Below are 8,731 nucleotides of genomic sequence, written 5' to 3'. Positions count from 1 at the left end.
TTTTTTTTAACTGAATGAGAAGAAATGTAAGGCCAAATATCCTCACAAACAACGCTTAAGTGAAATCAGTTTGCAACTAAGCAGTTCGAAAATTTTGCAACACGTCTGGAGAAAGACGTTCCTCGTGACGCTGTAATTCACTAGAGTAAAACGTCCGTTTATTATGTTTGTTTTTGCATAATAACTGCTATACATACCGTAGAAGCACCTTCCTTTTTGTCATCGCCGCTGACAACATGCGCCATTCTCTGCGGCTTCGGCCGCATGCTTGGCCACAAGTCACCGAAATCGGGATACATAGCCTTATTTATGAATCAGTAGTAGGTAAACGTTGCAGAAGTGTATGTATATTGTTCATTGTCAATGCTGCTTAAACAACATGCCTAACATTAAGTCAACACTCGCCTGCATTTTCGTCTTTTCCGCTTCGCGTTGCGAATGATGTCTAGGCCTACACAAAACGAAAGTAAAATGTGCGCATGTCTAAATGTAAGGGAGATCACTCGTGTTTTCCCGCAGTATATGTCTGAAATCATTCCGAAGGTGTTGTTGTTTTTGTGTATATTGAAATAAAAGAGTCCTGTTATATGGTAATACTTCAATAAACGAAAAACACAAATCACACCAACAGACATATAAAATGTAGGCCTATCGGAGCATATTTTCGTTTCTGGCTGAGCTGTAATTAGCGAGAAGGCGATATAAAAATGCAATAGCATATCTTATGATGAAAATAGAACAAAATGATAATACTGCGAAGGTAAAAAAAGCCTTCAGGTTAGAATACCAATATGGAACTAGAGAAGGACAGTGGCTAGTTCTAACATGATTCCCGGTCTCATCTGCCCCGGCCGGTTGATCCCATTTTAGTTAGGCAAGCCTGGTGTGAATCACACGGAGGCGATTTTAGAATTAATTGACAGGATCCGTATCCATTAATAGGTTTGTAATATGAACTTTTTATGTTGATCTCCTACATAATTGTAAGTTATACTCCGCCTTATATTTCGTTAAATTATCAAGTTTACGTAACAAGTGCAAGCGAAATCCTAATTGACTGCCATGTTGGAAACTTCCTCAATCTTTCCGATATAGGTCAGACGTCTAAATATGGGTGTCATGACCAAATATGGAAATTGTAGTAAACATGACCGCATCAGTAGTAATACTATATTTGGCCGTGAAGGCCATATAAGGAAACGGATAACATCACGCGTGATCTAACATGGCCGTCGTTTCTTTTTTTAGAGTTTTTAGTAAGGATTTGTTATTTTAACGATGAACGAATATGCAATATTTTGATAACATTATAATCATATGAAGCGTGAATCAGATATATTATTACTGATTAGCACTTTTGATTATCCTCAGTTAGTTGGAACAGGACCGCTTCATAGCTCTGACCACGCAATATATAATTGTAAACAGGGACGTAAATGTCACCAATTTTAGCCAATCACAGGACAATATTTCCGTGTAAAGGGTTAATCCAGCGACAGTTCCAAGAGTAAATACGAAGTTTTAGAAGGATACTTAGTTCTAACTAAGAATAAGATTATATCCAATGACGTCTGAGTGAACTTGAGTCAGTGGTAATGGATTTTATTTGCAGTTTGTTTAGTATTACTAGAAGGTGACGTTATGTCTCGTTTATGAATATCTGAGCTCATTAACTGAAGTATTTTTACCGGAAGTTGCGTGTAGCATGCATGACCTACATTCAAGTAGCAGTTGAGCGATTGAGATAAAGAGGGTGCATTTTCAATAAGAATACGACGTTGTGATAAGATCATATGTTCTATAAAGAAAAGTAATGATATTTACAAGCCATTCAAGTGCATTTGAGTCCAAAGACAGTAGGTCCGGTATATGATTCAATTTAGTACCAGTGACTACCGCTAGAGGCCGTCTGTGTGAAATCGACATTTATGAATATCTGAGCTCATTAACTAAAGTAATACCAATAGCTGGCGGCTAACGCCTTAGCTAAAAACCAGAGGATCTGCCGAAGTTTCACGCCAATGATCCATGAGGAAAGCCAAATAAATATAGCTTCCAACGATTTCATATGTGCATACATGAGTGTGAATTATTAAGGTTCCATGTGGATTCTTTTCTATACTTGGAATATGCATCAGTAGAGAAACAGCAAAATTATTATATCATATTTGCAAAGAAAATCCTTTCACTAATTTTGAATTATTTGGTTGGTTAAGACCACTGCAATGCATAGTAAATTGTGAATGCATTATTTAAGAAGAAAAAAGTGCATGTACCAAGCTATTCAAAGTTGTTATGATAAACCTGAGTTTTCGATATGTAAGGGAAAGTATTGGAATCAATATTTAAGTAAAGTGAATGAGTTTTTTTCATCTGGCTTTTATAGGATGTGTAAATGTTTGTGGTCAAGAACATAGAGAGCTCCAAAGTAGGTTATACAGTGTGAAATTAGTTTCTAAGGTTAATTCCTGTAAGAATTTGAAATATTAGCATCAAGTCCTGAAAGCAAACAAAACGAAAAAAACAATGATTGATCAAACGTATAACTTTGACTGAGCAGCAGCATACGAACATACAGCTGTAGTTAATTGTATTGTTACTCACAGTACGATTATTACGGTAATAAGACTATCTTGATGAAACGTACCTCCCATTTTTTGGTCCAGGTGTTGTTTTCAGATTGTCACTACAATTTGTACTGCCCTTTACAAACCAACACAGTACAAAAGAAATGATGCCAACTACAATGAGGAGGAGGATTGCAATAATAGGACCTGAAATGAATAAAACAATAAAAACAATATAATCGGTGAAACAGCAAACATGCGTGAAGTCATTGTATTGGCATTTTCAAAAGAAGAGGCCCAGTGGACCTGCATCACTCAACTGGTATTTAAATCTCACATTTGAAACCTTAAAAGTGGACTATAATAAAGCTACAGACAGAAAATCAGTATCTATGACTCAAGTCATTCCAAAGCACCTGTTAAAATTACAGCACAATTGATCCTTTGACCTTGAAAGTCTAACAAGGTCACTGATTTGAACAAACTTTATAGTATTTCATCACAGCATGCAGCTTGCCAAATATCACCACCCTAAACCTTTTGTTTATAGAGATGAGGTCATTAAAGGTTTATGTGCATTTGGCCATTAGTGACCTTGAAAGTGGATGAAAGTTACTAACATAAAAAAAATGATAGCTCCTCATCTTACCATGCTACTGACAAAATATCACAACCCTATGTTTTGTGGTTATTCTGAAGTTGTGTAACGTTTTCAACACATTTGACCCTGTGACCTTAAATATGGGTGAGCATCATTCATAAGAACAATTCAAGGTCAGTTAAGTTTAAAATCCCTTCAGCGATACTGAAGGAGAAGAATCTTAAATATTTGCCTAAAATTTCCCTATTTGGCCCTGCCCCTCCGTCACATCTTTCTTTATACACCCCAGGGTTATATTGAAATCAACTTGTCCGTCGGTTCATAGACAAAACTTGTCTGGCTTTGTATTCACTCATTTTTCGATAGAGTTCTTTGAATTTGTTTTTGTGTAGTTACAGTACTATGTGCATTTATGCGATTTTACATAATAAAACAAATGATAAAAAATCTTACAAAACTTTTTGATTCAGACCTTTTTAAGGGAGTATGCCCCTTTTTGAAACAATTCGACAAAACTATGTCCATCTATGGATTTGCTTTTTAGTGTAGTGGCAGTACAATATGTAGTTGTGCCCCCTTAAATTTTTTCGCGTTTTAGACCTTTTTAAGGGAGTATATCCGCTTATGTAAAAACATTAATAAAACTTTGTCTTTGTATGCATTTGCTCATTTTTCAATCGATTTCTTAGAAACTTTTTTGTGTAGATGTAGAATCATATGTGCCCCTGAGCAGTTTTTCGTTTCGGACCTTTTTTAGCCCACCATCATCTGATGGTGGGCTATTCAAATCACCCTGCGTCCGTCCTTAAACAATTCTTGTTATCGGTATTTCTCAAAAAGAACCAGAGGGATCTCTCTCAATTTTTATATTTAGGTTCCCCTTGGTCCTAAGCTGTGCAGGGCAACTTTAAAGACTGATCGGATAAACAACATGGCCAACAGGCAGCCATCTTGGGTTTTGATAGTGAAAGTTTGTTATTGCTATTTCTCGGGAAGTACCAGAGGCATCATTCTCAAATTTAATATGTAGGTTCTACTTGGTCCTAAGCTGTGCATGGGCCATTTTTGAGACTGATCGGATACACAACATGGCTGACAGGAATCACTCTTGGATTTTTATTGTGAAAGTTTGCTATCGCTATTGTGGTGAATTTTGGGAAGAGTTATCTCCCTTAGACCGATAACTGCGCCGATTTTTAACCTGGATGGGACATCTCGGCGCAGTCTCTTTACATCTTGACATTGAACCAAACACACGTGACTGATTTTCCTCCACATTGTTACATAAATTTCGGGAGCTAAGAGCAGTTCCAACTACATATCTTTTTTACCTTGCTAGTCCCCCTTCGCTTGCCACGTGCGCCTGCCTACGTGACCAGTGCGAGAATTACGAGTGAGAGAATTTGGGACAGTTCTATTAGTTTATTGTTGTTCATTTAATTATTTATAAGGGGTAATTTAGACTCGGCGATGTTCACTGCCGTTCTGATATTTATATTTAATTTAATTTAGTTTAATTGTTACTTTGTATGGAGCTCCATTCGCCTGTATAGTGGGCCGCCCATATGGGCGGATTACATATGACAGGCGAGACATGAGTCATCGTTAGTATAGGAATATTATTTCTATATTGTAGGGAAATTATTATATGTTTAGTTAGGTTAATATTACATTAGGTTAGAAATTAGTTATTTTAGGAATTAGATTTTTTTTGTAAACTGTAAACTGTTATTTGTAGTCGTTTGAATTTTGTACGGGACAGATACACGTGTCTACTTGTTGCAACGTTAGTATACTGTCCTTGTGCATAATTTTGGAATTGTTTAGTTAAGTGTTTTGACTTGTTTATTATTACAACTTAGAAACTTCTCCGTATCTTGATCAGTGTCTCATAGTTTAGAATGGCTGTTGTCAATTTACAGACAGCTGCACAGGATGAGCTGTGCACGTTGGAGGGTTTAGGCCCTGCGACAGCACAGACAATCTTGGATATGATACATGAGGACGACCTCACTCTGCAGAAACTGGTGTCTGTTTCGAGGGTAGACATTTAAAGGTGGCAGAAATGGCTATGTGAATCGTGATGGGATCATCACGGGCATAATGGTCACTGCTCCTGTAGAGATGCAGTCACCATCCTAATCGACCAGTCGTCAGATAGGCTCAATAGGCAAGAGGACGCAGTGATGGACATGCAGCATCAATTTAATGAGCTGCAGGTCCAGGTTAGGGAATTGGTGGTAACCTTGGAGACAGAGGCCCTTAAAATATCAGAGGGCATGGCGGCTCGAGCTGCCTCGCCTTCAAAAAAGACCTCTACTCCTGCCACTTATGCTACTCACTACACCTAATGGTGGTCAGTATGTCAGCAAGGGGCCACAAACAAATAGCTGGTCACTATGAGTGGGGGTTTAATCTAGAATCTGCCCCAAAAGTTGAGGGGGTAATGAGTCTGCCCTTTTCATACCTCTCATCAGACAATGAAAAGGAGGCTGACTTCCTGTTGGAAGATGTCAAGCCTAGTTTGACGCTTCACAAGCAGGGAGGGGGGAATTATCCTGGGGGATATGACCCTTCACAGCCACCTTTCCCACATAGGGTGTGTGTGTGTTAATTTAACCCCAGGCAATAGGCTGCCATACACCAATGGCGTGATAAGTAACTATCCCCTGTTAGGGTACATAGACACTCAGTTAGGGCAAAAGCAGGTTAAATCAGGGGGGTGATGCGTGAGCCGTGCAGGACGTTCGTTGTCTGACCTATCGCGGGTCCGTCTATTTCTTCCTTCATCGCGGGTGATGGCTTTGCACATGCAGACACCACAACGAGGAATCGGATCGCTACAGAGGCATTCCTCAAAGGCTGTCGCAAGAAGATGGCGGCGCAGAGCCATGGAGAAGAATCCCAAGACGGTTCACAAAGCTCTGAAATACATAAAGGCCTGAGTGGCCAATCAGCGTGCTCTGTTTGGTTCTCGCGCGCAACATTACCCTAGTAGGCAGGTGTAGTTTGCAGTGGGCACTAAGTCGGGGGATGACAAAGTAGAGGAAGACTCTGTAAAGTTCTTAAAAGATGAACTACAGGAGCTAAAGAAATACCTGGCCCGGCTTAGTGCTGGTGGTGTGTCCGTTCGTACTCGCCTCCACCTCGGGGTGACTAACGCTCTCCAGAACGCAATCTTGATTGGGCCCAGTACCCTCGTCCGCCCCAGGACAACGGGCGTAATAAGTACGACGGTAGACGCCGAGATAGGTCGCCATACTCAGAACAAGGTCCTCAGAGAAACCGTAACTGGTCACCATGATATCAGGGGGAGTCACCTGGCACAGGGTCACCAGGTCGAGGTCAAGGTCAACCTAGCCGAGGCCCCTGGGAACAGGGGGAAGGCAACAACAGTGCCTCCAGTTGGGGTAACGACAGAGGACAGAATACCCAGGTATACTATCAGAGGTCTCAAACTGCGTCCCCAGAACAACAGAGAGGCGGCGGTGGATATATCAAGGTTTCCGCCTCAGACACCGAGGAAAGACGAACCATCTTTGAAAGAGATGAAACTGGCAATCTCTGATGGCAGTAGTATTACCATACCGCTCACTTTGAATGGAACTCCAATTCAAGCTGTTGTGGATACAGCAGCCACTATGACGCTGATTAAGCGGGAGCTGGTAGATAAGCTCGAGGGGCCACTAGTGCTTGGGAAACAAGTGAGGCTCCAGGGTTTTACTGGAAATGTGGAGATAGTGTGGGAAATAAAAGACCTACATATCGGAATAGGGAACACTGAAGTACCCTGGACTGTATGTGAGCCCCGATCATGGACAACATGTTGCTGGGGGTGGATTTCCTGTCGAGGAACAACTGTGTCATCAACCTAGATGTGGGCGTCCTGTTCATTGGTAACCAGGCAATACCTATTACACCGAGGTTAGAGGAGCAGAGGACATCTTCTGCTGTCAAGGTAGCACAAAATGTAACAGTACCACCCAACACTATAGGGCACTGTCCGTTGGACTGGGCTAGACCTGATGGGGGTACGTCCACGATTCAACCCACACAACATCCTGTGGGAGTCATGCTTGCCGGTTTGGTAGTGCCTCCTGGTGACCAACGATCCATAATGAAAGGCCAGAGTACCTACGGGGACAACAGAGTTATCGAGCCAATAAAGCCCATCCCGCAATTTCCCAGGGAAGGTCCTGTCTATAATGAGATGGATGAAGTTCCCAGAGAGAGCCAGAGGCCAGTGATGGTCTCGGAAGAGCCACTGAGCAGTCACCCAGCGGGAGCTAACTGTGAATGGTTTGAGGAGGATGTGGACAGTATGGTACCAATGACATACCAGGACCATACACCTGGTCCTCAACAAAATAAGCATATACATATACCACAAACAGTGGGGCTAAAACTTGAAAGAGATGAGGCGGTAACACCAAAATCTGCCTCATTTCCAGTTGAAGGTGAAGAGGTAACGGAAACTTGTGTTCCCTCCATTGTCAAATGTTTCAAACCAAATGTAACGTCATCAGATAACGACAAGAAAGAAATGGATGACCAGGAGTTACATGCGGTGGTTGGGTTAGCTCAGGGAGGACAACAGAACAAGTATGGAAACACAGTGTGTGTCCTTGAGATCCATTTCGTCAATGATGGTGTAATCTGTGACAATGACCGTTCCTTATCCCGTCTACCGGAACCAAACTGGAAAAAGAGACTTAAAATACATGTCGAAGTCGTTTTATCTTCTGAGCAGCTGGTAGTTGAATATATCAAATGCGAAAGAACGCGTTCACAGGGGCCAGGGAACTGTTTGAGTAAAACGCTCCCCGAGGCTAGGACGGGGTCTGCCATTACAGAAGACTGGTCACTGTCGCTCAACTGTCGCGGAGCAATCCAATGGCGCTGTAACCCACTCGGGTGGGATACTCACCAGCACAGCTTGGTAGACTAGAGCACCCCAAATGTTGACTAGACTGGTGTAGGGGTGACTAGGCAATAGTTTCATGGTAGATTTCCGTCTTCGGAAACTGAGGGATCGGCCCCTTGAGCGGTTATCTGCTCTGGGGTGGGATTGTGCTATCAACTCCCTGTCACAGTCAGCATAAAAGAGGAGGGCATTCTTCCACTTTTGAAACTTCAGACATATCCAAATACTATACATGTCAGAGTACCTGGCAAGGGCACAGTATGCCTATGCCAACCATAAAGTTTATATTTTCAATGGTCCTGTACCTTAGTGGAGGGCACTGTTAAGTTAAGCCCATCAACAGAATTAGATCTATGAAGTATGGGCCCGAACTTCCACTTCTGGGCACGGTGAAACTGTGTTCCTGCTAAGGGTCCCCTATGCTTAAGGGGTGACCCGACCTTGTCCAAATCCACCAGAGAACAATCATCTCCAGCATCTTGAACAACACCAGAGGATCTGCTACTTCAAGAAAGACCACCTTATCCATGATTCCTGATCAGCAGCTTACAACCTCAAGAGGGGGCCTTCATAAAACAGGGAAGAGTGTGGTGAATTTTGGGGAGAGTTATCTCCCTTAGACCGATAACCTGGATGTGA

Source organism: Mizuhopecten yessoensis, unplaced genomic scaffold (assembly GCF_002113885.1).
Source record: "Mizuhopecten yessoensis strain PY_sf001 unplaced genomic scaffold, ASM211388v2 scaffold716317, whole genome shotgun sequence".
Classification (NCBI taxonomy): Eukaryota; Metazoa; Mollusca; class Bivalvia; order Pectinida; family Pectinidae; genus Mizuhopecten; species Mizuhopecten yessoensis.
The sequence above is the reverse complement of the archived record's forward strand: the minus strand, read 5'-3'. Positions refer to the sequence as shown.